The sequence below is a fragment of the Emydura macquarii genome, unplaced genomic scaffold (assembly GCF_026122565.2).
Source record: "Emydura macquarii macquarii isolate MOO-44397 ecotype Brisbane River unplaced genomic scaffold, CSIRO-AGI_Emac_v2 contig_1119, whole genome shotgun sequence".
Lineage (NCBI taxonomy): Eukaryota > Metazoa > Chordata > Testudines > Chelidae > Emydura > Emydura macquarii.
Window position 1 is genome coordinate 18,236,910 of NW_027131256.1, and position 18,304 is coordinate 18,255,213.

Genomic DNA, 18,304 nt, shown 5'->3' on the forward strand with positions numbered 1-18,304 from the left:
AGATGGTCCTTGCCCAAGGAGTTTACAATCTAAGCATAAGACAAGAGGCATATATATGCAGAAAGACATATGGGAGAACAGAAGAAAACAATGAGACCTTATTTGTCAGCATGAGAGACAGAGATCTCAGCACAACAGTGACTTAGTTATTGTTAGGTCTTTTTTGTAGGCATCACAACAAGGAGTTTTAGTAGGGATTTGAAGGAAGACACTGACCTGACATTATGAGTTTTAACAGGAAGCTAGTCACATATACAAGGAGAAATATGGTAGAAAGTGAAAAGGTGCTTGTTAGAGAATGTAACAAGTGAGCAGTGAAGGCTGTCATTGGCAGAGCGAAGACTATGTTTCAACAGTATAACTCCATTGATTCCAGTAGAATTACTCCTAATTTACTCTTTTGTAAGTGAGATGAGAATGATACCCAAGAATACTACATATAGAAAAATGTGACTTTTTACATAAGTAGACTGAAATACTTGTTACAAATAATATTAATCACAAAATAGTCCTTTTTTCAGTTAGCAAGTTGTTCACAAACTCATCTTGAGATTTGTTCTAATGGGTTTGCTTATGGCATTTGCCAAATGGCTGGAATGAATAATTTTCAGGATAAAGGTTATTTAGGAACTTTTCAATTCCATTAGCTATGAATTGTTAGCTGACCATCTGAAGTCATACGGCTATTTTTTGTTTGTTTGTTTCAATTACTGGCAAATGTAAACACTTTAAATATAAAAGCACAAAAATGGCTCTTTTTCTATAAAAATATCTGGGAATTCATTTTTGAAAAAAATTATTCATCCAGATTTAGTCTGGATTTTAACTGATGGAAAACAGCTTTATTTGTTTTCAGTGTTATAGCAGATGTGCAAAACTGAAATGAGACCAGTAGGTTCTTAAGTCACTTAGAAGAGTAATTTTGATTAGGCTGCAGAGCTTCTCTCTTTCTGTTTTTTTGTTTTTTTGTTAAAGCTAAAATTCTAAAGCAGAAGACCATTCTGTATAATAAAAGATCTCAAAACAGACGCCTCAAAGAATGTTTAAATTATAACAAAACCTGAGAGACTTGGCTTCTTGATTCTAGAAGAAGTTGTAGTGAAACAGAATACTAAAGAGCATTTACCCTTAAATAATCAGAGAAAAATTAGCCTTATTTGAAATGGGCTTTGTGAGATTATTAGGGAATATTTTCTTCAAGAAACAAACATCTTAAATGAAGTACAGCCTTTTGGGGGCAGACTTAGGTGTCAGTTGGACTCAAGGGAATTTTCTGAAGAGATGTCAAGCACTCAAAATTACCTTTTAGGACAGAAATAAATTGATTCATTCTGGTCTGTACAGCATTATGCCTGTCACATTCATTTTCTCTTCCCCCATTCTCCTGGACACACAAGAAGAAATAATAATTAGGGTGAAAGAGGGGGGACCTCTGATGATTTAGGGTAGAATATATACCTCCTCAAAAGCAGTTACTTTATAATGTCCTCATGTTTCCCTGTCTATGGAAAGAGTTAGTATAGAGCTTCCTGCGAAGTCAGTACGTGTGTGGAGGGAGGGGAGGGAAGAGGGGGAGAGGTTGATTGGTAAGCATAAGTAATAGATAGTTGTGGAACCAGGCAGGGAATGCAACTGCATGAGACATCCTCCAACCCTCCCTCACAGAGGCTGGTCTCTGCAGATCTCAAGTGCACAGGTTGTTTAGGTACCCAATTGTCCATTCTTCTTTCCTGCATGGAGGGAAATCAAGCCCAGGAAATCAAGCTCCTGCATTAGCCCTGCCAGAACAGAGGAAAAGTCCCTCCCATAGGACTGAGGTCTCCCTTTACCTTGGGATCTCCTGGATTTATGAAGTTGGGGCCTATAACAGAGAGATCACTTGACAAAGTGTTCTTTGAAAACAGCTTTCACCTAAAACCTGACAAACTCACTACACCAAACACGTCTTAGAGGATAGTTATCCATAAGGAGTAAAACGTAAGGTATCCACAGAAATCTTGCAACCTGTGAAGACTCAGTCATTGCAAGATGTATGCATGTGTAATATTTAAGGAATACATTTATAATGAAATTATTCTGTAGGGACATGGAGTAGAAGTCAATCACCGGGGTCACGTGTTCCTTTGATGACCCGTTCAAGCAAGAGGGAGGTATCACTCCTTCCTAGTCAACAGGCAGTATAATAAAAGGCTGTATTGTCTACCCTTGCCACAGTCCATAGAAAACCATTAGAGACAATGATAAACCATAAAAACCATTTAATAGTAGACAAGAAACTCTAGGGTTTGCCCTGTCGGTTAATAGAAACATAAGATGGCTTTTAGCCCTGTTCGCAGTTTTCAAAGAACAGGGACCCTTTGTCAAGTGGTCTCTACATTACACACCCCAATCTCATAAATCCAGGAGAGCCTAGGGTAAAGAGAAACCTAACAGAGTTTAGAGAAACACACCCTGCGTCCATTTACTGAGGACCTGTCAGAGAAGAATGCTTTCAAGAACATTTGGATCCTAGTTCTTGAGAAACCAGTCAGCTCCACAATGGACTGAATTGTTGGGGGTAGGGGAGAGAATCTGCTTTATTAGCTAAAAAGGGTAACTATGGATAAGTGTAGACCCAGGTTTGCATTTTATGATTTTGTTTTGTGTTGTAACCAATTGTTTCCACCACTCTCTTGTTTCTAGCTAAATCTCGATTCTTTCTTTAATTAACCTTTTCATTTTATTATAAGAGCTATGTGGTTTACAGGAGCTTTGGTTTAAGGTAAAACTGGTAAACTAGGCGTATGATTCATCTTTGAGTGCAGAAGGATTTGGAATTTCTGTTAGCAGCTAGCTTCAGGGGCTGGATGTCACAGGGGATCTTTTCAAAGGGATTCAGGGAGTGTGGTGCACTTGTTAACCTGTAAGGTTAAGGAAGGGCTAGCATAAGCCCCGAGGGGAGAGCTTGAGTGGCTGAAGGGCTGGGAGCTGACACCCAGCTACCACAAGAAAGACTCCGTCTCATTAGAGGCAGGGGATAACAAGGGGACTCTCATTCCTGAATACCTTGAGAAAACCATCACCAATTAGGTGGAGGAGGCAGACACATCCCAACTCTCCCAAGTTTCTGCCCTCAGAGGAGAAGGAAGAGCTGGCAAAAACTATCCCCCTCACATGTGTATATCTATAAGAGTAGATCATCTGTCCCTTTGACTTTTAGAATGCTGAAACTTCCCCATGAATCAGTCAGTCTGCTGTGGAGCCAGTATTCAGAGCCTTCCACAACCTCCATGACTCAGAAAACTTCAGCTACATTGGATAAGGCTGTTAGGGTGCCACCCTATTGCCATGACAATGAATAGTATTTATGATTTTTAATTTAGCTCCTATATATAAAACAGCTCCTTAAAGTTCTTTAATAGGAGCACTATAAAAAAAGTGGTTAAACCAGAGGCCACAAGGGCTCTCCTATAAATTATGACCACAGATGAGAACAAAGTTTATACAGCATAATATGAAAATATTTAATATCATCATGTTTATATAACCATGCAGAAATGGTTAATGGCAATATTACAAGCAGTATTGGAAAATAATTTGTATAGAGCAAATTCCAATTGTAAATAATTCACAGACCTTTTAAACCGTTGGCATTTAGGAAGAAATTTTGTATACCTTAAGTAAATTTTCTCCACTGTTCTTGTCCTAAGACCAAATGAATTTCCTCTGTCAAAAAGATTGTCTTCTTAAAGGCTTAAAACAATATCTACTTTCTAGCTCTTAAGCTAAAATTGAAATTACTTCAGTATTACTAATAGTTTCACAATGATGTGAAAAAATTCTATTTGCTGGAAAAATTGTAAAAATGTACATATTTAGTAGCTGTATAGAACTGCCTGAATATTCACTCACATTTATTATTTGTTCTGTGCTAAATTTTCAGGCGTTGAGAAACTTTACTTAGAAAATTTTTCAAATAGTTGAATAGCAAAAGTTTGCCTTAAAGAAACATAAAAGATGAGATTTGTATTATCAGGATATGGTTGGTGCACGTTAGTTTATTAGAAATAAGATTCCCAACAGTAGATCCATCTGCCACCTAGAACCTTGTTAAAGTAGCACGACCATAAATGAAGTGCTAGTGAAAATTCCAGCCACCCCGTTCTTTAGGGATCATGAGAATGAAAAGTAAAGTCACAAAATCTAAAATGTTATTAAAACAAACATTTAAAAAGAAGTCATTCATTTCAGGCATGTGCCCACCACCGTGCCTTTCCGCTTCTCTGATCTTTGAGAGCTGTGAATACAGCAGAACTGGTGCAGTTCTACTGCACAGAGAGTTTCTTCATCTGCATCAGCAAGCATGTGAGAACAGTATCTTTGGATAGTCTGTTCTCGCCCATAGGCATGTGCACGGGGTGTGCCGGGTGTGCCCAGGCATACCCTAATGCAGGGCTCAAGAAACCCGCCGAAAATAAGGATGCCGGCAGTTTTTCCAGCGGCTGGGAACGAACTGGCGCCCGACATTAGCTGCCACCGAAAATAAGGACGCTGGTAGTTTTTCTGGCGGCGGGTAAGACGTCAGGCGCCAGGTCGCCATAGCCGAAAAATAAGGATGCAGGTAAAATTCCCTAGGTAATGTGTGCACACCCTAATCAAATGTGCTGCGCACGCCTATGTTCTCGCCTCTAGTGTTTTAATGGTTTTGAGACTCTAGGCAGGGCCTTTAACATTTAAAAAGTTCCTTTAAAATCCTAGAAAGTCTTGGGAATACAGAACAAAAATGTGTCCCCCTCCAACAGCAGCAGAGAGAAGCACACAGAGCACTCTCTGGTGGTGGTAGTGTTATTCTCACTGGCGTCAGAGATTGGCGCACACAACCTGATAAACAGTCAGAGTAGTTTCTGTCAACCCTTCTGGCCACTTGGTGTACGTTCAACTTATCAGGAGACTAGCAAATAAAATGAGACTTTTGTTAACAACTGCAACAGTCCGTCCATCTCAAATGCAAAAATAGATCAAAACCAGTCCTGAAAACACATTTTCACAGTTAATATAACAGGCACAATGAAAGCTTCAGGAAACCTCATCAGTATTTTTTGAATTCTTACTATTCATGAATGTTCTGTGAACTTAAGCAAGATGTTTCGGATGAAATACCATTTGTTATAAACATTATCCACATCTAGCAATGAGGAGTTCAAAGGGATCAGAGAAGGAAAGAATACCAAGCAAGATCCTTTCAACTGGTGTAACTCAGTTTAGCTCCATGCATCTGCCCCATCATGTCTAATCTAAGACAAATGAATTCCCTTTCAGCATTGCTGTATATTGTACTAAATCCATCTATAATTTTGTACACAGATGTGAGAGAGAAAACAATGTGTTTTTTCCAAATACATGCCATTTCCAGAATCCAAAGCAGACAGATGGCTCAAAGAAATGTTGTTTTTACTGAACAATAGACAGATGTTTTTTAAACGTTTGTAATTGTGAAATAATATTGAATGTCTGGTGCACAATGTGAGAGTTCTTTCTCTTTTCCTTATTTTAAGCATTGCAAGTTGTGCACAGGAAATATGAAGCTGACATTTTGAAGATGACACTATCATTGACACTGTAAATTTTGCAGTAGTGACGAGAAAGAAAGCAACCACAATAAAGGAAATGTACAACTCTCTTAAAGCAAGGGAGTGAACTTGAAGTTCAGAGAAGGGGCTGGCCCAGATAAGCACAAAGAAGTTTAGGCATTGTTCGAACTTAGTCAAAGCCTTTGAGTCTGCACGTGTCTGTAAATATCACAAGAATAAAAACAAAAATGTTCTGAATCTAATTTTTCTGGGCTAGTCAGAAATACTGCTTTTCTAGTGGTACTTCATGCTGTGCAGTTCAAATTCTGGTTTAAAGCTTTAAGTACAAAGTAATTATGAAAACAAAAAAATAATGAAGCTAAAAATAATTTGGACACTTCAGAACCTTAAAAGTTTGATTCAAATCTATTTTACAAATGTGTGAAGATTACAGGTATGATATACTAACTTTAGGAATCATACTATAAATCTATAATTAGGGCAGGGAATGGGTGCCAAGCGCCAAATGCAGAGGTTCAAGGGTTAATACACAGCAGTTACCCAGAAAGATCATATAAGCTGCCAAATAATGAAACTGATGAAAATAAAGTTGGAAAAAATAGGACCACAACTCATTTCCCTATGAGCCATCACTTGCTGTCAATTCATGGAGTGGAAAAAACTGAATGCTATCAATAGTTCACTCAGATCTAGTCATACACTGACTTCAGAAAGCTCCAATATCATTATCTAGATATTATTTACCTATCACAATATAGTTTTAAATATATTTATTCAGCACAGTTTGTTGTAGTTCACAGTAGTATTTGTCTAAATATATTTGGCTGTTGCCTATTTACAAAGAGTTATGGTCTAACTTTGAAGTACAGGGGTTCACCATTAAAACACCATAATTTGTGATTGTTACCACTCTACTGTATCTGAGAGATCTCACTTGCTACCTGTTTTAAGCATAGGGAAATAAAGCAGTAAGTCAGATACCAGTGTGGAACCTGCTGGCAAATTTTATTTTAAAGAGCAACAATTGTAGTTGTGTGTGTGTAGTTGTGTATTCAGTTGATGAAGTCAGGTGCATTTATTGAGAACTGGGATTTCATACAATAACAAACACTCTTCTCTTACAAAGGAATTCAAGGTTGGACACTTTCTTCTCTTGAAACTCCCAGATCTTTTTCAGTCTTTGAACCAGTTTGTCCTCTAGTGTAATTTGGCAATACTTCACTGCAGTCAATGGAGCTATGCTGAATTTTGCCAACTGAGAAAACAGGCCCACTGGCATCTGTCTTATTCTTCACTTACATTGTTGGCATCTATTTCTTCTTGACAACAGCTCTGAATGGAAAGGACTTTCAATAACAATTGAAAAAAATAGGTGACCATTTACTTTGTTTAATATTTTAAATAAAAGGCAAATCTTGACTAGAACATCTTTGCCATCCTCATTTAGGGAGTATGACTTCAACTTTTTTAATTATGAAATCTAAAATATTCACATACCTTTATTTCTCCCCCGCCCCTGAGTATCCTAATAATATTCTTACGATTTCACAACAAATATTCAGCCAAGTATCCAATTTCCTATTGAACTCTCAAACTCCCTCTTGATTTTCCTGTTGTAGTTAGCCATTCAATAAACAAAAACAGACCTCAGGAAATCTATGTTTTGTTTTAATGCTGTAAGAAAGCCACCTTATCAGATTTCAAAGTCTAGACATATTTTTAAACTCTGAATATGATTGGATAAAAACTTCTACATCTCTCTGAACTATAAACTCTTGAAAAGCACAGGCAGAAACCTGATAGAGTGTGTACAGCAATTGCTGTGCAGCAGTTGTGATTGCTTGACACTGGCACACTCACAGAAAAAACATTTCCAAGATATACCTTAGAAGTAGTTGGAAATTGGCTGTTTCGCTAATGGATTCATCCTGAGTCCCAGCGTATTTTAATATAGCCACTGGCATGTGTTGCAGATGAATCTGCAGTGTCACAAGCACAGCTGTTACTACATGTCATAAAAGATTTAGATTTTTTAGTTTCCAGCTAGCCATCAACAGCCAGATATACTTCTGAGACATCTCTCCTCCCATCTCTCTCCCCCCAGTCCTGACCACTCACTTCTTTATTGACTCTATGAACATCTCTGTACTGAGATGGAAACATATGACCTGAAAATACAAATGCCTTTTCTTTAATGAAAAGGACACATGCTGAATTACATCCATCAAGGAGAATTCTGTGAGGGAGGGGAGGAAAGTAGGTCTGGATTGGCTGGGTTTTTTTCCCCCCTTCTTTTTTTTCCACTGTGTCATGCACAGCTTTGAACACATTTGGATGTTCTTCAAAATCAATGCAGGCTGTTTGGACAAAAGAGATAAAACGCAGTTTCTGAAAACATATGGACCAGCTAATCTATTCCCACTTGCATTTTATTCTTTTTATGGATCCTATCCAATGCCCACTGAAGTCAAGAAAAGTCTTTTATTAACTTTGGTGGGCTCTTGACCAGGTCCATAATCCATTTCATCCAACACCACATAATGGTCTGTGTTTGCATGGGATAGAATTTTTTTTTCCAATTTGCTTTTGACATGTCTTATGAAATGCTGCCAACATATATGTTATTCTATCAGCATTTTAACAGAAGCAGAAGCCACTTGAAAAGTGTGGTCATCTGCCAGTGCTAATACAACAGCAATTTGGAAAACAAAAATGAGACAGTTGTCCTGTTTTCTCCTATGAAGAGGAGAAGCTAACCAATTAGATAGGAGGATTAACCAATGTGAAGTGACTGTGACAAAATCAACCAAGTGGCAGTACAAGTTTACAATACATTTCTTCAATGTGTGTTTTCCAGGACTGTTCAGATTAGTGATGCAGGTGTATTTGCTTTATTTGACTACCTTTACAGGCAGTGTCTCTCCACCCACTCACCACTTTTTTTTCATTCTTTCTTTCTCTAATATTTTCATACATTACTCACTAACAATCCTACCACTTCCCTAAAGGGTGCATGGAATTTAGACTTATAGGAAAAGTTAGGTGCCCAATTCCCTTTGAATATTAAGAAAAGTTGGGCATTTAATTGTGTTTAAGAGCTCCCGTACAATCATATCCTCAGGTAGCATTAATAGGTGTAGCTAAGGATCTGGCCAACAGCATTGAACCTTGTCTATTGTATGTAGCTTGTCTTCCTATTCCTTTGCTTTTCAAGTATATGATCCAAAGTGTTGAATTATGTAAATGTAGGTCAGCCTAAGAGTTTAGGGGAGGAGGGCAAGCAAGAAGAAATCAAATACAGAAATTAAACAGAAATTTGCAGGAGAATATTGGTAGAGGTATACTTAACCATATTGTATAATACTTCTAAATTAGAGCCCCAAACTTTACATATGGAGATACATGGTTATATTTGCAATTTGATATAACTTAAATGGACTTTCATAATTACAATACATGAATTTTCTATATAAAAGCACAACATCAGGTACAATTGAACTACACTCCTGAGACTGGAGATATAGTTTGTTGGAATACTTCACAGCAGTTTAATCACTGCATCGGAATGTATTCTATTCAAATATATAAATTGTCAGAAATAATGTCAAAGTCTAGTCATTTTTTAAAGAAAACGTCATACATTTTTTTTAAAGAAAACCCGCCACAATTCAAATAAGGGAAATAGCTTTGGGGACAAAATAACTTTTTGAAATTGAAGTACAGTATCTGCTGTTTTCCTCCATTTGTCAATAGAGTCTTATTTTATTTTTAATAAGTACAAAATAATACAGTGTAGTGATTTACCTTAGATGTCCATCTGTAGCTATACTTGCATCTTTCTCTGAAAACCAAAGAAAACTTACCTGTACGTGTAGGAAAATGTTTCATACATTTGGGGCATTTCTTTTCATTTTACAGGAAGTGTACACAACAGGCGTTCATTAATTGTTAAGTCTTGGTTAACCCATAAAACAGTAATATGAGGAAATCTGAATTAGCTCTCTGAAATGTGTGTAGCTAATTAAAAATACCCCACAGTCAGTAGTGAACCAATAATACACAGAAATCAACAGTATTATGACTACATTAGTAATGTTATTTTAAGAAGTCATTACTACTTAACAATAGGTATTATTACATGGTAACAAGGTAGCATCCGTAAAGTAACAAAAACTTGTGAAATCCAAAATGTGTCAGTTTCTTCATGAAGGTGGCCATAGGATTGATCCGTAACATTTCACACAAAACAGAATATACCCTAAAATGCAATTTTACTATTTTGCCATGAACATGTCTCTCATGGTGAGAAATGAAATATTTTGGCATAAGGCATAAGTTTTTCAACTGCATAAAAATGTACCTTTCAATTTTATAGATGAGAGAGGGAGGAAATCAAGGCAAAACTGCACATTAGATGTGATTCTCCAGTCAGTCATATAGGTTTTACACTGTCGTTGGAGTGACTCCCAATTTACACTAGTGTTAACTTCACTGGGCAAAAAAATGGTACAATATTTACTGAGGGGAATGGAAAGGAATCATCCTCTCCTGGAAAGTTCTTTGCACCTGCACCACTACATGGGAGTTGTTATTCCCAGTTTTCCTCTGAGCATTTAAATAGGGCTATGAGGTTCAACAACTGTAGAATAAATAGAGGTTTTTGTCCCAGCACTCATAAATCTCAGGGGATATGCTTCAGGTTAGAACCATCATATGAAGGCACTGTGGGTCAGCTCCACAAAGGGATTTAGGTGTTGAGCATCACAGCTCCTAACTTTTAGGCACCTAGAAAACCACAGGAACAATCCTGCGATACACAAAGCAAGAGCTAGGCACCTAGGCTTCCATACAATGAATGGGGTGAGACAGGGGCCTTAAACTGCAATCCACAAAGCCAGCATACTAAGCAGGCCCACCTGAGCTAGCTAGGGTTGCCAACCCTCCAAGATTGTCCTGGAGTCTCCAGGAATTAAAGATTAATCTTTAATTAAAGATTATGTCATGTGACGAAACCTCCAGAAAACCTCCAGGAATATGTCCAACCAAAATTGGCAACTCTAGAAAATGGTAGATGTTGACCAGAGAGGTGTGTCTTAAGCACTGCCCCTCCCAGAGATCAGTGCTGAAGTCTGTGCTGCGGGGAGGCATTGCTCTGCTTGTGATTCATAAACTGGGGGAAGACAGGTGCTTGGCTGCCTAAATTGCATGAGGGTGTGAAAGAAAATGGGGAAAGGAGAGGTGGAAGAGGAGGCACAGCTCCCTTATAACCTTTAACCTAGTGGATAGGGCACTCTCAGAATGTGGGAGACCCCATGTTCCAGTCCCCACTTTCTTCTGAAGGGATGTGAGTGAGTTTAAGTGCCTACAGGGCGAGGTAGCAGCTGAGCAGGAATTTTGTGGATATCACTCATGCCTAAAAATGGGATTTAGGTGACTAAATTGTATTGTGGGTTGCATCCCATGTCTCTCCTCTTCCTCCTAGCCTGCTTCAGCACTGGGCCAGCTTCCAGTCCAAGGGTTTCCTCTGCCTAGCTAGTTTTCTGGGACTCTCCCTCAAAGGAGTGTTCTAGGACACAGAAGGGAGCCACATAAGAGCAAATGTACAATTTTGGCACAATTCTCATGGGGCTTGTAGAGTGTGAGTAGAGGAACTGTGTGTGCAACCCGTTCAGCCCATGGTTGGACCCATGCAGGACCGTACCATAGAGGTATATAACACACACCCACCCACCCACATATACCTCTGCACATAGATTGTGGAGAAACAATCCACCTATGGTAAACAAATGTTAATGCCACTATCTTGTTTTTTATGAACTGTGCTTAATTATCATCAACACCATAACTTAAAAGTTGTTCCCCCCATTCTTAATTAAGAATAGGAACAGGTTAGTAGTGCTACTTATCATTATATATTTGGTTGTGAGGCTATGTAGCATCTGGCAACAACAGGCTCTAGTATGAAAGAGTAACTCACTGTTCCCAAAATCCATCTATGTTTCTAAAGACATCATTAACTCAAAATATAAAGCAGCAATTCTCTGGTGAAATAAGAAAATTACCCCTTAACATGCTTGTCTTTATAGAATTTCAGAGAGAACTCTACAGAGGCAAGTATCTCACAGTGTATCTCGCATTCTGAATAAACCCAGAGAAGATTGTACCACTAGATAGTTCAAGGGTGCTACTGGTCTATCTACTCAACCTAATTGTGATATTTGATAAATGTAGTCCAGTTATTCTCTGCCAGCTCAGATAATTTAATGTCAACCAAAAGAGACAAAGACTTCTGCAATATGTAAAACTAAAATCCTGTTATTTAATATTAAATGCTGGACTAAATACAGCCATGTTTATAGACATTTTAAAAGTTATTGTACATATTACTATAGCTCCTAGAGGTCCCAATGAAGATAATGGCCCCACTGCACTAGTGCTGTACAAACACAATATGAGACTGTCCCTGACCTGAAGCCTAATTAGATGTCAAAGAGTAAGAAGGGAAATAGAGATATAGAGAAGTGAAGTGACTCACTCATAGTCACTTACTAGCAAAACTGAGAATAGATCCCACACCTCCCAAATATATGGTTTTCCTGAGACTGGTTATTTTTACATCATGTCACATCAGAAAGCTATACCCACAAATGTGAGTGATCCATATTGTTCTTTTTCATCCTCAATGGACTCATAGTTGTTGTTGTGATGTGTGCAATGCAAGGTACAATCCCAGGCCTCTTACAAAGCACTGTACATGCCAATACTGCCCAGTTATCTGAGGCCATGAATGAAGAGGAGTGTAAAGGAAGCTCATTAACCACTCATCTAGCAGATCGTGCACCAGCTTGTGCTCTTGATTACATGCAGTAAGTGATTCTTGGAAACTGCACTCGCACAATGTGGCGACAAACTGGATGGCATTTCATATACCACATGCTGGGTAATAAAATTAAAAGACTCCATGCTTGTAAAACGAAACTGTTTTTTATTAAGAGAACTATTTACAGAGATACAATTGCAGCTAGCATTTTGCACTTCCTGGTGCTTCCTCCAAACTCTCCCCTCCTGTAACCTGTACTCCTCCCTCTAAGTTTCATGAAGGTTGCTATTCATGGCATTGCTCAAACACTGATTCCCCTTCCCTGCCTTCTTTCCTCTTTGTCCATGTTTCTTCCTGCAAAGCTGACCCAGGCAGTACCCACGCACATAACAGCTGGTCCACGGCTGTTGTGGTAGTGAGGTGAAATGTCTTTTGAACAAGCCTCCCCAAGTCAACAAATGAGAACAGCAGTAAGGGTACATCTGCTCTACATGCTTCTTTTATCATTGTGTACTGTACTTATTTGCATAGCCCCGCTAGCATGTAGACCCTGAGGCACAGCTTACATGAGGAAAGACATGCCTGAAGGGTGTGGGTATGTACTCAAGCATATAGTCTACACAACTCTCTACTCCATCAAGCTATGCCTCCCCATATATACTGCTGTTTTTAATCAGTGTAGTGTCCTGCTGTGCAGACAAAGTCTCCGGCAGTGAGAAAAGTCTCCGGCATCTCCCCATCTTGGCTGGTGGGCATACTCCACTGAAATCCCCAGTTTTGCCTCCAAAAGATGTCCTGTGGCATACCGAAAATTAAGGTAAACTATCTATTACTTGCAGATCCATTCCTGTAGCTGTGCCATTTAGCTACAAATTAAACTGAAGAGATAACTAAGTTAAAGTTCACTGTGCACTCATTTCTTTGCAGGTTTTTGTTTTATAAAATTACTCTTTCCCCTCATTATAGTAATGATGATATTTTATTTCTGCCACGTTTTATACCAAAATTGCTTTAGTTTAGAAATCCGGCTCACACTTTCAATACTGTTAGCGTCAGAACCAAGAGTTTTCTGAATGAGTCTCTAGAGAACTGCAGTGTATCACTGGTTGAATGAGGCACTGGATTAGATTCTCTTCACCCATGAAAGCAATGGCTGGCACATGCAGTACAATTTCTGCCAATTCACTGGTTAATTTTGATGGCTAAAGGATAGCTAAGGATGTTTTCTGACATTTGGAGAGTATTTATTAACGTCTTAACTCTCTCTCTAAGAGACCTCATGAATGATATATTCCTCTCAGAGAGTGGTTGGGGGAAAATCCCTACAATATTAATGAATTTAGGCACAACTGTAAGGTATTCTGTCTTACCCTTTCTGTGATTCAGAGAAAATGCTGAATCATGCAATCTAATTATTTTTTCCTTCCAGTTAGTTTTTGTTTTTTCCTTCAGTGGCTTTAAAATATTTTCTGGTTTTCTAACGTGTGCTTCAATTTAAAATAAATAAATAAAGCAAAGGGAGATATTTTAAAACATGTTCAAACCTGTAAAAGGCAATATATAGACCATATATCCTTTTTTTTTTTTTTTTTGCAAATATAACTCATTACACAGCAGTGTGACTAGAGATTTAAAATAAGATAAAAAGACTAGTCTCACCACTTGAAATATAAAATGGTCTAATTCATTGAAAAATATTTTTGTGATTGAACTGGGTTTTAATTTAGCTTAGTCTCATCTGACTTATTTCAGAAAGACATTTTTGGTTTAAAGATACACCTATAGTGTAAAGGGATTATAGGTATTGTAGAACTGTCAGAGCAGAGTTTAAGTCCACTCTGAAAAAAATGCTTGAATGATGTTGCAAAAAAATAATTTTATTGTAGGATGGCCACTTCTAAGTACACAAAGATAGTTCTGTGATTCAGCTTTTGTTGCTCTGCAATAAAAGGCAATGCGGAAAAGAAAATGAAGGTGGCAAACTCAAAGATAATGGGTTGGCTAGAGTCCACTGTCCTGCAGTGTCTGAAATGAGATTAAGAGGCGGAACTCTACACTCCAACATGAAAAGGGACCTTTATGCCAAAAGAATTTTATGAAATTAAAAGAAGCTGTGCAAAATCCCATGAAATAAGACAGATCTGAGAATATAAATCAGAGAAGCCTTTGTTCACCTTCTTCAGGGCCTCCCTAAATATAAATCACTAGAGCTACATTGTGTTCCATGTAGACTTAGAAGTTCATCCCAGTCCATTCATCAGTTCACCGTCCACTGTGAAATGTCATCTGCAAACACCTTTTATTCCTTACACTACACTATATTGTATTTCTTAATATCTGTAGGTAGTTAGGATTTGTTTTAATTACTTTCCCCATTCCCATTTTTTTTTAACTCAGAAATCTGGTGAAGTGTTTCCCTATACAATTGTGAGGAGAAGTGATGGGCTGAGGGAAGTGGTGTTGGATGACTGGGAAGATTTCTGAGGGGCTCACAGGAACCAAAGGGGAAATGGGAGAGGATATCAAGAGTAGAGCTGATTGGAAAATGAAAACATTTTTGCTAAAGTTTTGAAATTTTGATGGTTTTATTCCAAAGCGTTCAAAATAGAGCCAGTTCTTAAAGTGATCCTGATTTTAAATAAAATATATTTTTATTAAGAGCATTTTTCTTTTACTGAGAACCTCTTTTTGGTAAATGAAAGCAGTTAATGGATCAACACCCAGCTACATTAAAGACTGAATCTATGACCACAACACTGCAACAGTTGAGCTATTGGTAACCTTGATTTCTGACATCATTTCTTAACTTTAGATTGTTGGACTTTGCAATCTCAACATTCTTTAAGTATATTTGAAATGCAATTTCCCAGGTTTAAAAACAAAGAAAATCAACCAACCAACCAAATTACATCATAGGGAACCTGTTTGACTGCCCACTTGGGTTATCAGTAGAGTTGGGATCTTCAGATCCACACACAGTTCTCAGCTTTTTGTATTTGTGCCGGTTAATCTTCAGCTAACATTCATTGGTTAATACATTTGGTTGACTGTGATTATTTGACATCTTATTGATAAAAGAACCAAACCTTCAATGAATAATCCCTTGAGCAAACAGTGTAGCTGATCCCAGTAAAAGGCAGTTATCTTCTTTGTAGATCTGCTACTAGAGGGTGATGGAAACACACATTTTGTCAGTACATTTCTTAGCTTTTTGCTAGACATTAGAGAAATGTTGAAACTCAGGAATAATGGGACCGATTTGAGGTTCTGCGGGGGAGTGTGCTTTAGTGGGTACAGAGTCTTCTGCCCTGGTCCCTTCTGATTCTATCACCTAGCCTCCCAGCCCTTCCCATGACGACTCCTCTGCTACTATTCCCTCCCCCCACCCCATGGGGCCTATTCCTCTTCCCCTTTCCCTGTTCCTGCTCCTCCTCCTTCCCCTACTCCTTGTTGCTATATTCTATCTGCCTCCACCCTGTTCCTTCCAGCTCCTGGTCTTAGGTCCCTTTCTCCTCTGCAAGCTCATATCCCCTCTCTCTACTGTGCTGCATTACTTCTCCTGGCCCCTCTGCATTCAAATCAGACAACTTCCTCTTTCTTCTCCACACTGCCTGGGTGCCAGCATTCAAAACACAGGGGAGACTATTTCCCTGCTTTCAGTTCTAGTGCCCACCACCACCATGCCAAAAGCAATTGCAGGGAAAATAACATGGGCCCAAGTTGGAGCTTGCTCCCTCACTCCACGGGGATGATGCATAAGCAAGCCATGCATCTGATTTTAAGCTGGACAGCCCTTCTTTTCATGGTTTGTCACCTACCCAGAACTGAGACAAAACCAGATGTGGTTTTGTCTGGCATTGGAGTGGGGTGCCATTTTGCAGATCACACTGTTCTACATGAGGAGTGCTCTCTTCAAAATTGTGTCCTCCATTCAGCATGACCTCATATGCACTGTGTGTATGACGTGACGCCAGTATTCCTCAAGTGATTTTTTAGCACCTAGATCATCCAGTACCACCACCGATTATTTGGCAAGTTTCCTGCTTCTGATACACTTATGTATTTTGCTGTTAGTTTTTGTGTCTTTTGGTAGTTGCTCTTTACATTCCTTTTTTTTCCCCCTCCTAACTATACTTTTATATTTGACTTGCCTGAGTTTATGTTCCTTTCTATTTTCCTCACTAGGCTTGGACTTCCAATCTTTAAAGGATTTTTTTTGTCTCTAACCACCTCTTTTATTCTGTTGTTCAGTAATGGTGGCATTTTTTTGGGGTCCTCTTACTATTTTTTTTTAATTTGGGATATACGTATAGGTTGAGTCTCTATTATGGTGGTTTTTAAAAGAAAAGTTTCCATGCATTTTTCAGGTATTTCACCCATGTGATGGTTCCCTTTCACTTCCATTTAACTAGCCACCTCATTTTTCTGTAGTCCTCTTTTTTTAAGTTAAACGCTACTGTGGTATGTATCTTGGGTATTCCACACCCTCACAAGGATGTTAAAATTCATTACATTATGGTTACTATTACTGAGTGGCACACTATATTCACCTCTTGGACCAGATCCTGTGCACCACTTAGTGACTAAATCAAGAATTGCCTCTTCCCTTGTGAGTCAGAACTAGCTGCTCCGAGAAGCAGTCATTATCGGTGTTTAGAAATTTTATCTTGCAGCCCATCTTGAGGTGACACATACACAGTCAATATAGGGGTAGTTGAAATCCCCCATTACAATTGGGCTTTCTATTTCCATAGCCTTCTCTAATTTCCGTGAGCATTTCACAATCACCATCCGCATTCAGGTTTGTTAATCGACAATGACAAAGACTCACGTTGATTTCACTGAGTCAGAATTTCATCCCATATCTTTGTAAGTTTGTATACAGGCTCATAGCAGAATAGGTCTCTATTCCTTACCAGGGCTTCTGGACACTAATATAATGTAATATTAGCACTGGTACAATATATTCGGCATATAGGCTCATGTATATTTCTTTAATTAAGGCCCTATGGTTGAGTGCATAACACAATACAACCTTTTGTGTTTAGAACATCTTTTACAAAAACTGCATCCCTAAATGCTTTACCCTGAAGTCAGTAACCCTTATTTCAAAGAGGGGAAGTAGCATTCCTAGATCACTTCAATATTTTGGATCATATAGCATTTATCTGTCATTCAGGAGAGGAAGGATGTGCTGGAGGTGAAAGTTGTAGACAAATTCAGGAGATCTGGTTTCAGTTCTCAGCTTTGTCACAGCCTTTTCCCTTGGGCAACTCACTTAATCTCTATTTCTCCTTCTTTTAAAATGAGGTTAATATTAGTCATTTTCTGCCATGCTTTGTCTATTTAGACTATGTATTCTTCTGGGCAGGAACTGCTTTGTGTGTGCGCACAATAACTACCACAATGGTTGCATTTGGGGTCTGTAGGTGCTACTTTAATTCCAACAACAAATAATTTTCATAATTGAGGCCTAAGCTTATAAAGTAAGCAAATACCCTGAGACCAACACTGATTGTAAACAGAACAGGAAAAGCCCCCCAAAACTCTTGGGTTTGGCCCTTCCCTAAAGAAAAGATTCCCCCCCCCCCCCCAAAAAAAAAAACAAAAACCAAGAGTAATTACATTTTGTATATTTTTAAATAGTTGTATTACACATAGTCATATTCTTTAGGCTTTACTTTTGACAGTTAAACATGTATCCATATGTACCCGAATATCTGGCTATGAATCATCACTCAAGTCACAAGATTCACAATTGAACATATACCCTCAAGCACTGTCCCCAATTTTCAAAGATAACCATATGCAGAAAAGCACACCTCAGGTCACAAAGCAAGAGCAAGCCCTTTATATTCTTGAGGTAATAATTAAAAAGAAAAATACCATCGTGAAGGACAGAATCAGGAGCAAT

General features: G+C 38.4%; 1 long non-coding RNA gene across 1 annotated transcript in view; it reads right to left on the bottom strand.

The window, feature by feature from the left end:
* LOC137151915 (uncharacterized) overlaps positions 1 to 18,304 on the bottom strand; it is a 122,805-nt gene that overhangs the window by 25,913 nt on the left and 78,588 nt on the right. The window lies entirely within an intron of this gene.